General features: G+C 44.3%; 1 long non-coding RNA gene across 1 annotated transcript; it reads right to left on the bottom strand.

Annotated features, from left to right (window-relative positions):
- LOC110429584 lies at nucleotides 2,986-4,080 on the bottom strand. The gene is made up of 3 exons (XR_002446685.1): nucleotides 3,932-4,080; nucleotides 3,757-3,824; nucleotides 2,986-3,019 (listed from the first exon to the last, which is right to left on the bottom strand). It is a non-coding gene; the product is annotated as an uncharacterized LOC110429584 (long non-coding RNA).

Here is a 20,644-nt window from a genome sequence, read left to right as displayed (position 1 = left end):
TCACAAAAAAACTTAGCTCAAAAAACAAAATAAATAAAAATTCTTTGCCGAGTGCCACGACAGACACTCGGCAAAGAAGGCTTTGCCGAGGCCAGCTGGCACTCGGCAAAGAACCTGCCTTTGCCGAATGCCAAACGGAAGGCTCTCGGTAAAGGAGACGGCGGCCGTCGGTGTTAGGTGGACTGGAACTTTGCCGAGTGCGCGGCGCTCGGCAAAGAGGCTCTTTGCTGACCGCCTGTGTTTGGCACTCGGCAAAGAGGTCTTTGCCGAGCGTCTGAGGTGGCGCTTGGCAAAGGGTCGTCTTTGCCGAGTGCCTCTTCCACGGCGCTTGGCAAAGTATGATTTTCCTGTAGTGAACAGAATCACATGGCATTTATATTATTTCAGGATTCCCTGCTTTAATTTGCATTATAGTGTGCACTTTATCCGTTCCTAGTTATATATAGGGGGTTTAAACAATGCTCGATCTACTAGCATCGTCTTTGTCTGTATGTATATACACATGCGTGGTGCATGCATTGCATATATACTACTAGTCTAGCTAGTAGAATCTTCTAAGGATGCACGAAAGAAGCAATAATCCAGTTTTTTTGGGAGTGTGATACATCAGGATTGTTGGTTTCATGCCGCTGCAGCATAGAAACCGATGCTTATTGGCTTTCTGTGCTCAGAACATTTATCTGGCTGGATGACTGGCTACTCCCCAACAGGGCATGCTGTTGCCAACTCCCGACTTCGACATTCATCGTGCCAAGGTTACGTTGGCTGTGCGCCGGCTGCTTGTGCCACCCACAACAGTGCAAGTCATTACTGGATGCCCAACACCCTGTCACACATTGGATCTGTGGGGTAACAGTGCCAAGGTTCGCTCTAGAAGTGGGTCTTTCAGCAACACCAGTGGACCCTCTTGTTGGCTGGCGCGCCCAGAAGCAAAGTGAGCGGTAATTACCAAGTCCGTTTGCAACGCCAGTGGTGTAGTTCATGGTTGTCACTCGATCCAGTGATTGTCGATGTCACCCTGCTTATTGGCCTATTGTATATATGATGGGCTGTGTCCTGTTCCTGTCTAACATGGGGACAGATTGGGGTGGCACGACAAGACAGTCCTATGATGCTAGCAACCTCACATTATAGTTGAATAAAGAGAAATAATGCTACGGGATAATGTATGGATGCAACCCTGCAGCATGGCTAATAACATCAATGTTCCTTTCTTAATTCCATATATAATTTTTTGAACATGGAATCATCCAAGTACTAAGTGGCTTTATTTAATAAATTGATGGATAGCTAATGATACTAAATAAAAGTTTGGTAATAAAGAGAGAAGATGGTGTATACTCTGATGAGCTTTTTACGTGGATCCTCTGCTCCACATTTTTTTTCAAGAAAAAATTAGAGACATATCAAGCAAGTTTCGCTTTCTGGTTAATACTTGTCCTTATTTCTCTGTTTTTACATTAGTCCAAGCAATATGGTTAATCGCCATCACTAAAATCTGGATTCTATACAAAGTTATTCTCATGTAATGGTTACTTAATTATCATAAATTAATAAATACATGGGATTTTGGATATTTCCTAGAATTTTCATTTTAAAGCAATATTTGTTTCTTCGAAACAAGAATATTAATTTAGAGTGAGCATTCCATCCGACAGGCATATGTATATATTCAATAATAACAAGATCTGAAGCTGTAATACCCGATTTTAAGGACAAAACCAGATATGCACCATATGTGAGCTTTAGAAGTCAAATCTCACATATAGCTACAAATAAGGGGTAATATCAAAAGACAATGCGTAAATATATAACGTACTTAGTGTAAAAGAGATAACCTTTAGTATCAAACAGCGGAATGACAACTCTAAACTTTGGGTATTAACTTCTCTCCACAGGATCCAACGGACTGATTGATCACAAGCCCAAAACTTCTCCTGAGGTGTGGGGAAAATTGCAAGAGTGAGCACATATCGTACTCAACAAGTATAACCAGGGGTTCATGAGGCTCAAATAGCTGACCCTGGTTTGACTGCATTTAGCTTTTATATGTAGATAGCATATTTAATCATCGGATAGCAAATATCAAGGTAGCATAATTAATCCCGTAACCACATGATCAATGTATACAAGAATTAAGAATAACACATATAAACAACATAATAAACTATCATTTATCATCATTAATCAAGTTCACCAGTGTCCATCTATTCCGTCAGTTTTCCGGGCCGCCCGTATCCGTGGGCACGACTAGTATACCAGATTTAACACTCTGCAGAGGTTGTACATCTTTACCCATGAGTCATGATTTACCCTTTCGCCCGAGGCCCGTCGACCTCTTAGCTCACTTCCAAGGAAAGCCGGCAGGGTTCACTATGAAGTCTTTCAAAGGTTCGTCTAACAAGTTAGGGCCGCAAGGTTTCCTTTGCGCACAGATATAGATACCCCTCTTCCAAATGGCACAATGACGCGCAGCCTATACACATAAGGATAGGGGCTCGCACTATACCCAAAACGGTTCAGCCCCTCCGCCCTTTCGGGTAACCTCTAACAAGCTAGAAAAGCTTACTCATACTTGACTAAAGCCAGAGCCATATTGCCCTCATGGTTGTACGAGTTGTCCCAGCTTTTGCCAAGGGATAAGTCCTTATGGAGAGTCAAGATCAATCCAGCAAAAGCTAGAGTTCTTTCCACCCTTTATGTTCAAGTTGCTAGAAAGCTTATTTTATTGTTTATTGTATATCCAAACATTCATGTTACAAGATCATGGATTATAATCAAGCACTAGCAAAAACTACCCAAATGCATATCCAAATAGGTAACAAAGAATTTAGGATAACAATCATCTATGATTTTGCTAAGGTCATCAAGGTGGACACATGCATATGATATATATTGTATTAATTGTGTGTAGGTAACAAGGATGATCCCAAGTTATACTTGCCTTGATCAAAGCTCTCCTGAGCCTGCTGCTGATCTTCAAAAGCTTCACCTTGATCACCAACGTATCGCTCACCGTCTATATCCGATCATCAATCAACAACACACAATCCAATATAGATAATCATACACGAAGCAAACAAGCTATAATTAGAACAATACACCAAACAGTGGTAAAACAAATATAAAATTTTATCAAAATATTCTACGCAGCGCTATGATCACACAAACGTAAAGATCACGAAAATCGAAATTAAAACGGAGAAGTTATGAATTTTCTAGGATTTTATATAGAAAAGTAATTAATTAAATAGTATCACGAAATTAAAAAGTTTCAAACTAGGAAAATAAAGTTACTAACATGTAGAGCTCATGATTACGAATCTAACGCAACTTGAATGGGATAAAACAGAGTTAAAACGAATATTTTATGGGCAAAAGAAAATCAGTGGCAATTTTGTAAATTCCAGAAAACGTATTTTGAATCAACTCAGCGGATTTTACGTTTCCAAAACTGAAAGGCGTATTCCATCTGTTCGCTTTGGACCGCGGGTTAAGCATGAAATCTTCCAGGCACTCTTTAGAAAAAGTGCGAGTGAAGGGGTATCAGCCATCTTGGTCCGTTAGATCTCGATCGAACGGTTCACAACGAATTGGAGAGAGATGGATACTGCCTAGCTGAACGCCGGTGGCCTGGACGGCGGTTCCATGGCCGGAAAAGGCCGAACCTCGCCGGAGTTGGCGTTCTTGCGATTCTGGGCGCCTAAAAACAAAATAAAAAATACCAGGGGGTCGAGAAGGAGGAGAAGAATTCACCTGAGCCCTAAACGCGACCAGGGAGACCTCGGATAACGCGGGCCGTGCGAGATGGCGGACAGGAATTCCTGTAAAAGGTTCGGCGTTGGTTAGAAATCGAACCGAGACGAGTTAAAGATGGAGAAGGGGCTCGGCATCTCCGCAGGAGTGAAACGAAGCTCGGCAACATGCTCACAAGCGCGACAATGCGATGAATCGATCAGGCGCCGTTGTCCACTCCTCGGCGAGATCCAAACCGGCCAGGAGCAGCTCCCGAGCGTGAAGATGGAAACGGAGTCGCGGGAGGGGAACGCGAAGCTAAAAAGGCCTAGGAGAAAATCTCCTACGCTATCAATCCCGGTAGAATCGGGATTTCGATATCAAGGAGTCCCGTTCGCTCGGGTGTCGTATCCTGCTTGGACACGCGAAGAAGAAGGAAGGGACGGCACTGCTGCGTGGGCTCCACCGGTCAACGAGAGAGGAGATGGGGCCGGGCTGGCAGTGACTCAAAGGGGGAAGCTGCGCAACTAGGGCCGAATGGTCAGGCTAGGCCGAACCGCGGATGGGCCGCGGCCGCGAGGGAGGGGGAAAACAGGCCTTCAGGCCGAAACCTGAGAGATGGAGAGGTTTTTGTTTTTTTTTCTTTTAGTTCAAAAGCCATTTCAAACTCATTTCAAAAATCCTTTTTAAATCTTTTTGAAATACTTTGAACTTTTGTCCAACACACACACATCAATAAATCAAATGCAAAGGCATGAATTCTCAAACATATTGCTAAACTCCTATGATAAGTTTTAATTTAATGAAAAATATTATTCCCCTATGTTTCATGAGCACAAAAGTTCATAAATAAATCATTTTTAACCTATTTTTAAAATGAGCAAAATTTTGGGTGTTACAGAAGCATTCACCACAGGTTTATTTTTTCTATAGTATTTTACACGTGGACACTGCACTAGCGTTGCATGGCTTAAAGTGCTCACAGCTGGAAAAAACGCATCGCCGGCCCTGTGTGTATATATACACACTTGGCACATGATTCTGCTATCTCTATGTACATCATGGCATTCTAAACACAAACGGCCTTCTCTGCCGGATCTTTAGCCTTTTATTCATGTGATTATAGGATTCCTATTAAGACAAGCCCGGATAGGCATGTGAGGCATCACGAATTTCGGGACAACTTAAGATTTGAGATAGGGTTAAGACGAAGGCTGATCAGGACTCAGCTGAGCGAATTGGAAACTCAAATGTCCAATAAAGTCAGTCCCAATTTTGGAAATTACGTATAGTTTCTATATATAGCTGGGCAAGATCATCTTATGGTGTCCAATAATGTCCAATAAGGTCAGTCGATCTCAAGGTGCTACAAGATCATCTCAGAGACGCTAGACAGTGCTAGCTTGTTGGCAGGAAGGGTGCTGAGAGTAAACTTGAATGCTTTTGGACTATAATATCGTAGTTTTAGTTTGTAGACTCGAACCTGATGGTCATAATGTTGGATCACTTTTGGATGATGACTTAGCTAAATTATGTATTCAGTATGTGTCGGTGTTTGGACCGCATGCTTATGTTGGCTTCATGGCAAGAAGCTTAATAAGCTAGTCACATGATTATATATGTACTTATTTGATATGGATGACTGATAGTATGATTAATGTGCCCATTTGTGTATGTCATTCAGGATTGTATTGGTTCTAAATGTTGTTCGGTTTTAAATATATGTGGATTTTTTACCTATTTAATTGATCTCGATGGATTGTCAGTTGCTAAAAGTTACTACTGCGATGAATTGTTTGTTGCTAAAACTGCTAATAATAGACTGTCTGTTGCTAAATGATGAGGCGATGGATGGTCTGTTGCTAAAAATGAACTCGGTCGCTGTAAACATACAACGACGGTTTCAACAACAACGGCTAGAGTCCGTCACTATATCTTTTAGCCACGGACCGTCCATCGTTGTACACCTCTTACAACAACTTCAAATCAGTTGCCGATTAAGAGTTGTGGTAAGGTAAATCCCAATACTAGAAATTACATATAGTTTGTATATATAGCTATTAGTTTTGATAGACACTACATATACAAATCATCGTCTTAATGGATAGTTTCTGTAGAATTTTTTGTCTAATCACGTACACTGTCTCTCCATTTTCTGCCAATCACATCCCTGGTTCACGTATAGACATGGTTTCTAACTTAGACCTGGTTTCTATGATTTTTGCTCTCTCTCTTTAATAACTACCTTGCCACATCAGCAATATACTTAAATGGTAGTACAATCCTGTGTAACGTTTTTAATACAAAAAAGATTAAAAAACTGGCCATGTGACCAACAACCGGCGTACCACATATTGTACATCCACCGGTCTCAGTTTTAGTAACGTTGCTCAGGCAAGTCGATCATGGCGTAACTTTTGTGCCAGCATCCAGCGTGCAAACACAATCTGATGACACATAAAAATATGCCTCACACATTTTCATGCTAAATCCTGCGCTGTGCAGTTGTAGACCTCTCGCTGTACACTGCAGCAACCCTATCGTACCACACTGCTGCAGCCCTCCTGCACCGGCATCATGGCTAAGGGCTGAGGGAGTGTGGAGGCGTTTGTGAGTGTGGATGAAGTGAGTTAGGGTCTAGGTGTTGTTTATATAGTCCACTACCGGAAAACAGGCCTTTGCCGAGAGCCTCAGTGTTTGCCGAGAGCAAAAGCGCGGGCTCTCGGCAAAGGTAATGTTTGCCGAGCGCTACTCTCGGCAAAGACAGGCCGTCGGCAAAATCTTGATTGGCCGTGGGCCAGAACGTCGGCAAATAAAACCTCTCGGCGAACTTGGACGGTTTGCCGAGAGCAACTCTCGGCCAACAAAGGCCGACGGCAAACAGCGACTTTGCCGTGAGCCGCGCTCTCGGCGAACATGTACTCTCGGCAAAGATCCTGCCGCCGTAACTTGGGCTGACGGCGTGACGTGTTTGCCGAGAGCCCCTCCGTTAAGGCTCTCGGCAAACTGCTTTGCCGAGCGCCACGCTCGGCAAACGTGTTGCCGAGTGCCTCCTCTCGGCAAAATTGCTGTGCATATGTGTTCCTCTTCTCCTTTGCTCTCTCTAATTATTTGTTTTAATATGCTCCAAAGTTTTTTATCTCTACACATGCTATCTGTTGTACTCAAACTTTGTGTTCCTCTCTCTAATTATTTGACAAACTTTGTGCAAACATAGACTAACTAAACTCAGAATATTTCATGTAACTCAAACTTCATTCTTGGCGTGCAGAAAAGAGAGGAAGAGAAGGAAGGATTGTCATTTCATGTAGTAGAGCTATTTGAACCGTCATTTCATGTAACTCAAATTTCACCGGTAGCCTAAAGACAAGAGAGGAACAAGAAGACATCGTCATTTAATGCAGTAGAGGTATGTAAACCGTCATTTCATGCAGCTGAAACTTCACTGGTGGCGGTGCAGCCAGCCTTGCACGGGGAGAGGAAGAAGGGGAAGGCACACTGACAGACTTCAGACTCACTGTCCGATGCTACACCACAAACAACAACGTCCATACTCCCAACTCCGTCGCATAACCGCATGCATCGTCGTTTGACTCCACCGCCAGCACCCAGCGGCAGCTAGCCAGCAGTGGTCTGGTCGATCTTGATCACCTTCTTGGAGCCGTGTACTTTCGAGACGCAGTTCTGCAGCGAGCAGTAGAGCTCCTTGGCCGCTGCCGATGTGGTGAAGTTGATGAACGCGTACCCAAAGTTGGCCTCCTTCCTGTACACCATCACCATTCATGAATTTCATCACAATCAAAATACCAGTGATCGGCTTCAAAAGTGCAACATTATTAGAGCGGAGAAGCTGGATCCAGCAAAAGAGAATTCTAACATTATGGGTGTCATTTCATGTAGTAGAGCTATGTAAACCGTCCTTTCATGTAGTAGAGCTATGTGAACCGTCATTTCATGTAACTCAAACTTCATTGGTGGCGTTCAGACAAGAGAGGAAGAGAAGGGAGGATTGTCATTTCATGTAGTAGAGCTATTTGAACCGTCATTTCATGTAACTCAAACTTCATTGGTGGCGTGCAGACAAGAGAGGAAGACAAGAAGACATCGTCATTTCATGTAGTAGAGGTATGTAAACCGTCATTTCATGCAGCTGAAACTTCACTGGTGGCGTGCAGACAAGAGAGGAAAAGAAGGATGGATTGTCATTTCATGTAGTAGAGCTATATAAACTGTCATTTCATGTAGTAGAGCTATGTAAACTGTCCCCCAGCCTACCCCTCCTCCTCGCCTGCCGGTGAAGCCAGCCTTGCACGGGGAGACACTAGGTTCATTGTTTCCTTTGCATGTTCTTGACAAGGCCGTCTTAGAGGGGAGGGCAACAGGTGCGACGGCCGGGGGTCCATTCTACTGAGGGGCCCATAAATATATGTCTATATATAGTATTTATAATATATATTTGGAATACTGAAATGGAACTTTATCATCAATTCAGATTAGTTGACCGTTTCGCCTCCCAATTGCCAAATATGGTGATATCGCTTTGTGTGGCGAGATATTGTGAAGCCACGACACGCGACGCCACTCGTTCGCACACAATGAGAGACAGGCCTGACTTCCTTAAACCTATGTTACAAGTTAATTATTATTATTAGTGCTTATGTTTTAATCGCCGTATTAAAAAATTAGATTACTAAACTCTTACTATCTTACTTGCCCAAGGGCCCTTAAAATTATTGAGACGGCCCTGGTTCTTGATGAATCTTAGCTCCATAGATTCATAAGAATTTTAAAACACTATTACAAACTAATTAATTATGCAGTTCCAAACTTTTTTTATAGTCATTAGAGAGTATATAAGCTCTAATACGGCAAAATTTCATATCTTTTTGAAATGGTTTGCCGAGAGCTTACTTAGGATGCTCTCGGCAAAGGACCCTATGCCGAGAGCTGTTGGTCTTGCTCTCGGCGGCGATTTCTTTTTTTTTACAGGAATTGAGGTTTGCCGAGCGCAGCGCTCGGCAAAGGCCTTTGCCGAGAGCCTGCCTGGTCAGCTCTCGGCAAAGTTAGATTTCTAGGCGCAGTTAGGGAAACAAAATAAAATTGCATTTTTTAAAAAAATCAATGGTTTGCCGAGAACAACGCTTGGCAAAGGCCTTTGCCGAGAGCCTACCTGCGTAGCTCTCGGTAAAGGAAGTTTTAATTTTTTTTAAAAAAAAACTACGGCGCGCGTCCGTGAAAAAAATACGGCACTCTTTGCCGAGCGCTTGCTCCTATTGCGCTCGGCAAATAGATCAGGCGCTCGGCAAAGAAGGCATACTTAGGTTCCGGCTCAGTCACGCACACGCACACACGCACCGCACGCTACGCACGCGCCCGCCCGCTGCCCTCGCCGCCGGCAAAGCGCACGCCGCGCGCAGCCCGCCCGCCGCCCCTCCGCCTCCGCGCCCGGCCGGTCGCCCCCACCCCCGTGCGCTCGCACGCTCGCGCCGCCCTCGCTGGCCAGCCTCTGCGCGCCGCCGCATGCGCCGCCGCCCCTTCGCCTCCGCGCCCGGCCGCCGCCCCTCGCCCTCCGGCTCCGCCTCCGCGCCCGGCCGCTGCCCCTCGCCCTCCGGCTCCGCCTCCGCGCCCGGCTGCTCGCCCCCACCCCCGTGCGCTCGCACGCTCGCGCCGCCCTCGCGGGCCCGCCTCTGCGCGCCGCCACACGCGCCGTCGCCTCCCCGTGCGCTCGCACGCTCGCGCCACCCTCGCGGGCCCGCCTCTGCGCGCCGCCGCCTCTACGCGCCTTCAGGTAATGGTGTCCTTTTCCGTAGTATCCGTGAATTTGTAAATAATTATTTAGTAGAATTGATCGTGCTTGCATACACATGAACTCCCAGTACATGTTTTTAGAAGTACACACAAGTAGGAGTGTGTTACATTACTATATAGAAAAAGATGACTGTTAGGGTTTAGTTGATGATGGCGGTGGTGGTGTTGGTTTTGTATCTGTGGTTGCCAGCCATCGTGCCATTTATATATTTATGCTCGCCGGCCATCGTGCCGTTTGTTTCTTGCAGGTTTTTGAAACCTCACCCTATAGGGGAGGTGCTGCTGAAATTTTGAATTTTGATGGTCGTGTATCTTTTTGATTTTCAGAGGAGTCTGTCGGAGGGTAGCCGGAGTACCTCGTCCTCCTCGCTGCCCGCACCAGTTCGGCTCGCCACTGCACCGACCCGTCACGGCCCCGCTAGCCTGACGTCACCGCCACCTAAGGTATAACCACTCTTTACTTGTCTTGGCCATTTATCTTCACGTAACCTAGTTAGGTGTCTCCCGTTCGAAATAGATACGGTTAGAAATATGCAGATCTTTGCATATCAATAGCCGTATCTGTTTCGAATTGTCCACGTTTTTTTGGACAGCCCGAGGATGTGTAGATGATGTTAGTTTCCATGGTCTGCATCGATTTAGGACAGAATTTCGGCAGCACCTCTCTATTGTTCTCTGGATACACATTCTCCTTATCCGGACGTGTATTTGGAGAATAGCGGGGAGGTGCTGCCGAAATTTTGTCCTAGATCGGTGCAGATCATGGAAACTAACATCATCTACACATCCTTGGGTGGGATTAGGACCTATCCTTACCTATTAGATGGTAGGAAGGACGTGTAAATGCAAGTCTATAGTTATATTTATTACTTGGTCATGTATATGTTAGAGGATGGATGACCGTGAGTGGATGTATTCGGGCCGTCGGAGTTCTCGTGAGATTACTAGAGAATGGGTCGACAAGACCGAGGCTTTCATCAAGCAAGCATTTGATCGGGCTTCAGGGGCACGTGCCATCTTTTGTCCATGCACCAATTGTAAGAACAGAAAAAGGCAAACAAAGGAGGTGATGACTTCACATCTAGCTAGGAATGGATTTACGAAAAACTATACCCGATGGACCCACCATGGTGAAGACGATCGTGAGAGAGAGGAGGTGGTGAGACCACGTATCGAGGATTTTACTGCTGATGCTGATGCCGGGGTAGCAGCTTGGTTAGATGACTATCACGCAGCACACTTCGCTGAAGGACGTCAGGAGGGAGAGGGAGTGGAGGAAGATCCAGAGGAAAGCGCAAAGGCGTATTACCATATGTTGTCTGCGGCAGGGAAACCCCTTCATGAACACACACAGGTTTCAAAGCTTGATGGCATTTCACGCTTAATGGCCTTGAAGTCACAGTTAAACCTCAGTCGAGAGAACTTTGATGAAATGTTGACAGTTATTGGCTCCATCCTTCCGGCTGGTCACCTTCTGCCACAGAACATGTACGAATCGCAGAAGGTTCTCCGTGCACTTAAGATGCCGTATGAGCAAATACATGTTTGCGCGAATGGCTGCGTCCTCTTTAGAAAAGCACACAAAGATGCACAGTATTGTCCAAAGTGTAAATCCTCTAGGTATCTAGAGGTAGACTCTGGTGAGGGTGAGAAGAGGCAGAGTTCGTATCCCACGAAAATCCTACGGTACCTTCCATTCATACCGAGGATCCAACGGCTATTCATGACTGAGGAGTCCGCGAAGCAGATGACATGGCACAAGAATGGGAAAAGATACCATGCTGACAAGATGGTGCATCCATCTGATGGTGAAGCATGGCATCACTTTGATAACATTCATCGTGACAAAGCTGCAGAGGCACGTAATGTGCGTGTTGCACTGGCAACAGATGGTTTCAATCCTTACGGAATGGCTGCTGTCCCATACACTTGTTGGCCTGTGTTTGTTATCCCCCTCAATCTCCCCCCTGGGGTCTCCTTCCAACGACAGAATGTGTTCTTATCATTGATAATTCCAGAACACCCAGGGAATAACATGGGTGTGTTCATGGAGCCTTTGTTTGATGAACTTGTCCATGCTTGGGACCATGGTGTATGGACATACGATCGAGCTACAAAGACAAACTTCAACATGCATGTTTGGTATCAATACTCCATGCACGACTTCCTGGCATATGGGATATTCAGCGGTTGGTGTGTTCACGGAAAGTTTCCATGCCCCTTGTGCAAGACAGGTACGCAGTTCAATTGGCTGCCGAAGGGCGGCAAATATTCTGCGTTCGACAAACATCGACAGTTTCTCCCGCCCAACCATCCATTTAGACGAGACATTAAGAACTTTACTAAAGGTGTCGAGGTTACAGACCCCGCACCAGAGATGATGACTAGTGCTGAGGTTTATGATCAGATAGATGCTCTCCAGATCAATGCGAATGATGGTAGGTTCTTGGGATATGGTGTGGAGCATATGTGGACTCATAAGTCACCATTGATGATGCTCCCCTATTATAAAGATCTTCTTCTTCCACACAACATTGATGTAATGCACACCGAGAAGAATGTTGCCGAGGCGCTTTGGGCAACGATCATGGACATTCCTGATAAGACGAAGGACAATGTAAAGGCGAGAGTGGACTTGGCAACGATATGTGATAGACCGAAGCTACACATGCAACCTAAGGGCGGCAAAAGATGGACAAGGCCTAAGGCCGATTAGAGACTGAAACAGGAAGAAAAGAGAGAAGTATTAGAATGGACCAAAAGAATAATGTTTCCCGATGGTTATGCAGCGAATTTGAGGAGGGGAGTCAACTTATCTACTTTACGGATCAACGGCCTGAAGAGTCATGACTATCACATATGGATTGAGTGTCTTCTTCCGGCAATGCTCCGCGGCTATGCCCCTGAGCACTTGTGGAAGACGCTATCTGAGTTGAGCTATTTTTTCCGCCAGCTTTGTGCCAAGGAGTTATCTCGTAGCGTGATTGCAGAATTGGAAAAAATGGCACCTGTGTTGCTCTGTAAGTTAGAGAAGATCTTTCCACCCAGCTTCTTTAATCCGATGCAGCATTTGATTTTGCACCTCCCGTATGAGGCACGAATGTGGGGGCCCGTGTGGGCCCGTTGGTGCTATCCAATCGAGAGATGTCTAAAGGTTCTTCGGAAGAAATGCAGAAACAAATGCAAAATCGAGGCTTCCATAGCAGAGGCATTCGTTATAGAGGAGGTTACTAACTTCACACAAGCATACTATGGTGACAAGCTTCCTAGTGTGCATAATCGACCCCCTCGTTACAATGCTGGTGAAAATGATTCAAAACTCAGTCTTTTCCAAGGGCAATTTGGAAGTGCAAGTTATGGGACACCATTGTTGTTGAAAAATGAAGAGTGGCGCACAATCATGATATATGTCTTGACCAATCTGACCGAAATGGAGCCATACATGCAGTAAGTGGCTTCTTGCACGAACTTGTTAATATGTCGTCAACATTCTGCATCCAACCTCCTTGGTTTTTACAGGGAGTTTATTAATGAGAACTGGCATCTATCAAGGGAACCTACCCCGCAAGAACGTGACACCATTCTTCATGAGGCTGGGGGAAATGGAGTCCTCGATTTTATTTCTTGGTTCAAACAAAAGGTACTATGCAATTTAGCACGTACTAAGTTTAACATTCCAAATTCTTTGTGCATTCCACTTTAACGATCTATCCTTAACCTTGCAGAGCCAAACCGATTTGACTATGAATCCAGAGTTGAGACAGGTTTCCAATGGCTTTGAACATAGGGTCAAGTCATTTTCTTGTTATGATGTGAATGGATACCGATTTCATACAACAAGACACGAGCAGAGCCGGCCCAATCGAAAGACCACTAATTCCGGAGTTTTTACCGGCGGCCTTGATGGGGTCGAGTTTTATGGCAAAATTGAAGAAATATACGAACTAAGGTTTCGTGGTCGCAAACCTCTTAATCTTGTCGTATTCAAATGTCATTGGTTAGATCCTCAAGAAACGAGACGAAATCCTTCCTTAGGTCTAGTAGAAATTCGACAGGATTCGGTCTATGGTGGAAAGGATGTCTATATTGTGGCTCAACAGGCCACACAAGTGTATTATCTCTCATACGCGTGCCAAAGGGACCCTCTTCTTCAGGGTTGGGATATTGTGCACAAGGTATCGCCGCATGGTAAAGCACCTACCCCAAATGCCGAAGACTATAACTTTGACACAAGCACTTATGATGGAGAGTTCTATCAAGTAGAGGGTCTAGAGGGGACTTTTGAGATTGACTTAACTGGAGCTATGGAAATGGAAGTAGATAATGAAATCCATGTTGATGAGGATGACGGGGATGTGGTGGAAAATGCGAAAGACTTGGAGTTACTTGAACAATTAAGTAGTGGCAATGGTAGTGGTGACATCGTTGCGTCTTTGGAAAGTGTTGAACATCTCGACCTAGCTGATAGTGATGATGAGAGCTATGATCCAGATAATCCCAATGGGGATGATTATTTCTAATACATGTAATACTATAATTTCTTTACTTTTGTAATTATGCTTTAGTTTTTTTGCATCTCTTTACTATAATTTCTTTTTTAATGATCTCGCTAATCCTATCTTATTGTTTGTCTTGCAGGTGATTGTGTGAAGATGTCGGGCCCGGGCCGTAGAGGTTTGCGGGCGCTCAGCAAATTCTACAACACGAGGAGCGGTTCACAGGCAGCTAGCACATCGGCACCGCCTCAGGGGACGACGAGGAGGAGGACAGGCGGTGGGAGGCGGTCGAGGGCGCCACCGCCTCCACCAGACCCCTCGGAGAGGCTGGAGGACCAGGTGGACGAGGACGCTCACCAGGTGGACCAGGTGGATGAGCACGCGCAGACCCACCAGGAGGACGCGCACACGCAGGAGCCGGCAGACGACGAGGAGGCCCGGGCTCTGCAAGGGGAGGCCGAGGCGGACGAGGACGACGAACAGCAGGAGGACACTGCAGGAGGTTCCGGATCCTCCTCGGGTGTGTACCAACGAGGTCCGGCGAGCCTACCTGATCGGCCCCCGCCGGCTCTACGCCCGGTCGCTCGACCCGTTGGGCAAGCGTATGCAACTTTTACATTTCTTTTGCTACTATGTATGATAGTCTCACAATGAAACTAATACTTTTTTCTTAATCACCTTTGCAGGTCATGGAAGGTCGTGGTCCCAGGTGCTCACAGAAGGTTGCCCAATGGCATCCTGGGCCTTCTTTGCAGGGAACACTTCCCAGGAATGGTTCGCTACAACGATCAAGACGTGCCGGCCACCCTGTATGAGCACTACCTCGCTGCAGAAGATAGAGAGGACGAGAGGGGCCACCGGTATGAAAATGTGGCGGAGCGGATTATGAATGAGTTTTATGTAAGTATTTCTCGCACTACTTTGCTCACTACATTGCATTCGTTAGGCTTTCTTGATCCAGTGTACTGATATATCTTTTTTATATCCAGGACTACTTCAGAATAGAGGATGCCTACGAGAACAGGGCATTGGTGGTGTTGGCCAAGTCATGTAAGAAGCGCATCACAGACATGCACTACGAGGCCAGGATCCAGGCGATCATCGACTACTGTGCCATCTTCGAGGTTCGGAAGGTAAAGAAAGAAGATGCTAGACTTATGCATCTGACCCGAGAGCAGTACCTGAAGGTAAAAATACATCAGTGTTGATTTCTTCTAAGATTGGGTAGGCTTCAATTGTATTTATATCTGTCAATATATTTCATGTCATGCAGGTGCCTCCTAGCTGGTGCGCCAATAAAATGGTGGCCTGGGAGAGGATGGTCGACAAATGGGTAAGTGAACAGTGGGCGAATAATCACAACGCCCTTAGAGACCGACGTCTGTTGATGCCAGGTGCATCCCACCACCAGGGCAACCTTAACATCGACGAATACGCGAGTAGATGGGTACGTGGCTTGGTGTATCTTCATTTATTATCTCAGACGCTTATTCTTTCCTTCCTATTATTAACCTATCTTATTGTTTTTCTTGCAGTCGGCTTCACATCAAAACCAGCCATGTGGACGGCTCAAGGCATGGGTTCTGTCCCACAAGGACAAGGCGACGGCAAACATTGACTGGAACCCGGACAACGACCCAGCTGAGTCGTACTCCAACTCCAGTATCCCTGAGATCGTCAGTCAGTACACCGAGGCGGCAAGGACGGTCCATGGAGAGGCGTTCGATCCCCACACCGCGGACCTTGACGGTGACCTCGTCATGAGGGTGGGAGGAGGCAAGAAGCGTGGGCGGTACATCATCGGTAACAGCACGCTAGACCCAGCGACTACTCCCACTCTCGCACAGGTCCGGGCAAACAGCAGGAGCGAGAGCGTGCCCGTACGCCCAAGGGTGGACACTTCGACGCATCGTGTTGCCACACTACAGGTTATTTCTATTTTATTTGTCATTCATTAGTTTTTGCATTACTTGAAATTGATTGTAACAATACGGTGAAAAATATTAGGCCCAGGTGGAAGCGCTCCAAGTTGACAAGGCCAGGATGGAAGAACAGGCCAGGCAGGAGCGGGAGTACCAGGCACAGAGGTACGACGCCTTGGCTCAGTACGTGGCAAGCCTTGGCCTCACGATGGGTCGTCCAGCGCCACCAGAGTTGTTCGCTCCTCCACCATATGCACAACAACCATACGTGAGTTCAACTTCTCTAAAAAACTTCTTTAGTGTATATGTCGACCATCGTGTCGTTCATATGTGATGGAAGGCCTTCGTGCCATTGATATATGTGTCTCGGGCATCGTGCTGTTGAATGTGGTGGCCGGCCATCGTGCCGAGTCTTTTTGCAGGTTTTGGAAATCTCCAGGTACAGGGGAGGTGCTGCCGAAATTTTTATGTGTCTAGGCTTATATTACATATTTGTGACTAGTTCTAGAATTTTTTGACTTCACTAAACATAACAATGTTTCTTCTCATTTGTGCAGGTTCAATCGGCGGGTTCGAATGAGGTGCCGCCCTTAGGAGCGTCACTTCCGCCGCTTCAGCCGCCGTCAGGTGGATCCTGGTATGCACCACGTCCGCCGCCGTCGCAGCAGCCTCCAGGAGGGTCGGGGTGGGACACTTGGCAGCACTGAGACATTTATTGTTGATGGATGATTGTGATGAATGAAATTGATGAATGTTTGATGGATGTGTGTGAGATGTTTGTGAACTTGTGAATGATGGATGTTTGTGAACTTGTGAATGATGGATGTTTATGAGACATGTTATATATATATATATATATATATATGTTATCTGTATATCTGTTATATATATCTGTGAATATCTGTTATATATATCTGTGAATAAGAGCTGGAAACAAAAAAATAAAAATAACAAAAACCTCTCTGGATGTTTGCCGAGAGCCAGGACAGGCCAGCGCTCGGCAAAGGCCTGCTATTTGCCGAGAGCCAGGCAGGCAGAGCGCTCGGCAAACGCCTTTGCCGAGAGCTGTACTCTCGGCAAAGAACTCTCGGCATTTGTTTTAAAATATGAAAAAATCAAATTAAAAAGGTTTGCCGAGAGGAGCTCTCGGCAAAGGTGATTACCTTCACTAAACACTTGTCCGGATTTTTTAATTTTTTTGTTTACTAAATTCTTTGCCGAGCGCAGCTCTCGGCAAAGGTACTGTACGGACAACCGTTAACGGTCGTTTCGACCGTTACTGGACTAAACTTTGCCGAGAGCCGTCCTTTGCCGAGCGGGCTGGTACGAGAGCTCGGCAAACTCTTTGCCGAGCGGGACTATCGGCAAACATCCCTTTGCCGTCCGTTTGTTTGCCGGCGGTTGTTTGCCGAGCGCAGCTCTCGGCAAACTGTTTTGCCGAGCGCCATTGCTCCTTTGCCGAGCGCTTCAAGCACTCGGCAAAGGCCTGGGATCCGGTAGGGGTCTGACATGGTGGTGGGCTTGGGCTTTGGTTGAACATGATTTACCGATCGAGGTGGTTATGGGTAAAATGCCCACTAGACACTTTAAGGGTGCACACCTTGGTTAATATATTTTGCGAGACGGTTGCTGTAATCATCTCGGTTAATAGAAAATGACAGCCTTAATTAATGTCAGGCATTAACCGAGGCGGTTGAAATTCCTACCTGCCTTGGAGGGTGTTTTCAAATGGTCACAGTAAATCTTTTTTTGCAGTAGTGAAGGCCACACGCCACCACTAATACACTATGCCATGCTGACTTGACTGCCCATCCTTAATTGGCCTAACTATGAGAAACAGGCATTTCTACGCACACTTGTTAGCAAAAATAAAAAAAAAATAAAAAAAAATCTACCCAGTCACCCATGGTGTTTGCCATCCTGGTCAATCGCAGGAGAAAAAGTATGCAATGAAGTCTCCATACACATTGTATATGCAGACTTGCATATAAAGGGATCCAAGCATCAACGTAGGATCCATGTTTGGTCTTGTCTGCCATGAAAATTTAAATGTTACCAAGGTTTCCCAGTAAGAAGTATTCGAAATCTGGTCATCATTATAGTTAGGTATGGGAGGTATTTGGTATCAAGGAATATGCTGATATCGGATGGGTGGTATTATTGCAAAATATCGAACAGCTTGAGAATATATATAGTCACTGATAGCAAGTGGGGCCAGCTATAGGAAGGCATTATTAGTTAACATAGCTAGAGGCACTTTATTCATGGATCTTTAAATTTCTGACTGTGCTAATCATCTAAGGGCCCAATTGGTAGAGGTTCGACTTTGTAAATCAATTTTTTTGAGGTAGACCCCCAGTGGTTGGAAGACATTTTAAAAAATAGACCTCTTAAGCCTCCCACTCTTTCGGAGATCAATATAGTAGTGGGCTCTTAATAGGCCTGATAGTTTTTCATTTAAGAAATGATTTACAACCACTATATGAAAATAAGTTTAATATAAAACATCACGCATGATCTCTTTGGTTTTTTGTATTACACTCCCGACAGACCTAAGTAATAAGATGTGCGTTGGCTGCTTTAATTTGCTACTCGATCAGTGGCATGAGGATATTTAATTGTTCAGTTGCAGCTATCCAGCTTCAATGATATTAATGTCACTTTGCCAACCAAAGGGATCCGCTCGTCTATGGCCTCTTCGCTGTATATAAGGACAACTTGTATTGGCTGCCTAAAGATGGAGATATATGCTGATGGTTGAGCTTGAACACGGATAACTTGTAGAAACTGGTGATCTCAATAGATGGAGATGATTCATGAGTATAGGCATGGTAGGTATTGGGAAATAAGTAACAATTTGAGAATTTCTACAGATGGAGCGAGGGTGGTGCACACGGAGCGAGATATATTGGCACAGTATGGCAAACCAAGAGAAGGGCTGGCTTAAGATGACTTGGAACACTACCTCCCCAGCTCTGACTACCTAGAATTTTTTTAGGATTTCCTTTTCAAATTTAGTTCAAACTTTAAATTAATGTACAGTGTGCCAAGTTCAATTGCCTGGATCCTGCATGTTTGTAAAAATAAAGTTTAAATCTTTTGATGTCAAGACAGGATTAGAATCACAAAGAACACTAACAAAACAGGAGCAAAATCACAGGGACAGTGTTGTCTTTCTGTCTCATATTAACACCACCTTTAAAAAGAATTCACAGAATAGGAGCAAAGTATGGCTTTAGATTAAAAATGGAGGGGCTAAACCAATGTATGGGCATTAACACCAAAGCACCTAACATCAAACTTCCCCCATTGAGCAAGAACTGTAAGAAAACCTAAACCTTTCCTGTCAAATTATCCATTCACTACTGGAAACCAGAATTTCGACAGAGAAATATATGTAGTCAAATATTGTTGCAAAGTGCATTGGTCTGCCTACACTTATGCAACGCCAATGCTTGTTGTTCTAGTAGTGTAGCGTAGTACTTGTCATTTTACTTTAAATCCATATATGTTCATTTGTCAAATTTATATATGGTACTTCGAATTTTGTATATGCGTCATTGCATTTTGCAGCATATTAGAAACACTAGTACTTGATTCACCTTATTTTGTCTTAATGAATATTACTGAATTTTCCTTTTGTGAATTTATAGGTAGTCTTAATGATCTCAAATGCTATTTATATGTTGTCTTAATGATCTCAAATGCTTATGTCAACCGTCTCTGAAAATGAGTGATTTTAGAGAGTTTTATTAAGTCAACCGTCTATAAAAATCAAATTTTAGGGGTGGTTGACTAAGTCAACCATCCTTAAAAACTTGTACAGTACAAATAAATTCATGCATTTTTAGATGAAGCCGGATGAAGACGAAACTTATATCAAAATTGTAGAGCTCGACGAGATTTAAAACTTTGTAGTTTCAGATCATTTAGGGTACCAAATATATAAATTAAGTCTCAGATTTTTTCATTTCAAATTTTTAAAATGACCTTGGATGGAGGAATATTCTATATGAAAGTTGTAGTACTCGATGAGATCTAAACTTTGTACTTAAAAATTTTCCCTTTTAAGGTTGTTTAATAGTCTAAATATTGATTACAAGATCCATACATATTAGTACAAATATAAAGGGACACAAATATTGATGGAGAAATATCCTTTATGCCTTGTTCTATCTTTTATTATTTTTCCTATTTTTGATATGTTATGTCGTTTGTCTATTTGTATATATTTTCTCATTCATTTTTCCTTTGTTATCACAGATATTGTAACACAATTCGCATGAACTTATATAGTTTTGTACTAAATGTGAAATATTATTCTCCTTAACTTATAATATTTGTTTGACAACGATGGAATATTCTATCATGGACCTAGAACATTGTACTCAATAAAAAGAAATGTTCTATATATCATCATGAGATGAATATTTGTCAATAAAATTTATCTAAATGTATCTATATGGGATCTTGTTTTGAATAGTTTATTGAAAGGTGCAACTGGATTTTTATTTCGATAATTGGTTAATAGTTTTAACTTGATAAAGCATTGCATGTGTGTTCATGTCAGCAACATTAGATTTAAGAGATTCTCTGAGACATTAGCCAAATTATATTTTTAATGGTAAATCTGGTTATTATTTATATGAAAAATGTCTCCAACAGAATCTATAAATTACTCTC

The sequence above is a fragment of the Sorghum bicolor genome, chromosome 8 (assembly GCF_000003195.3).
Source record: "Sorghum bicolor cultivar BTx623 chromosome 8, Sorghum_bicolor_NCBIv3, whole genome shotgun sequence".
In the NCBI taxonomy this organism is placed as follows: Eukaryota; Viridiplantae; Streptophyta; class Magnoliopsida; order Poales; family Poaceae; genus Sorghum; species Sorghum bicolor.
This window is presented reverse-complemented; position numbering and strand designations above follow the sequence as displayed.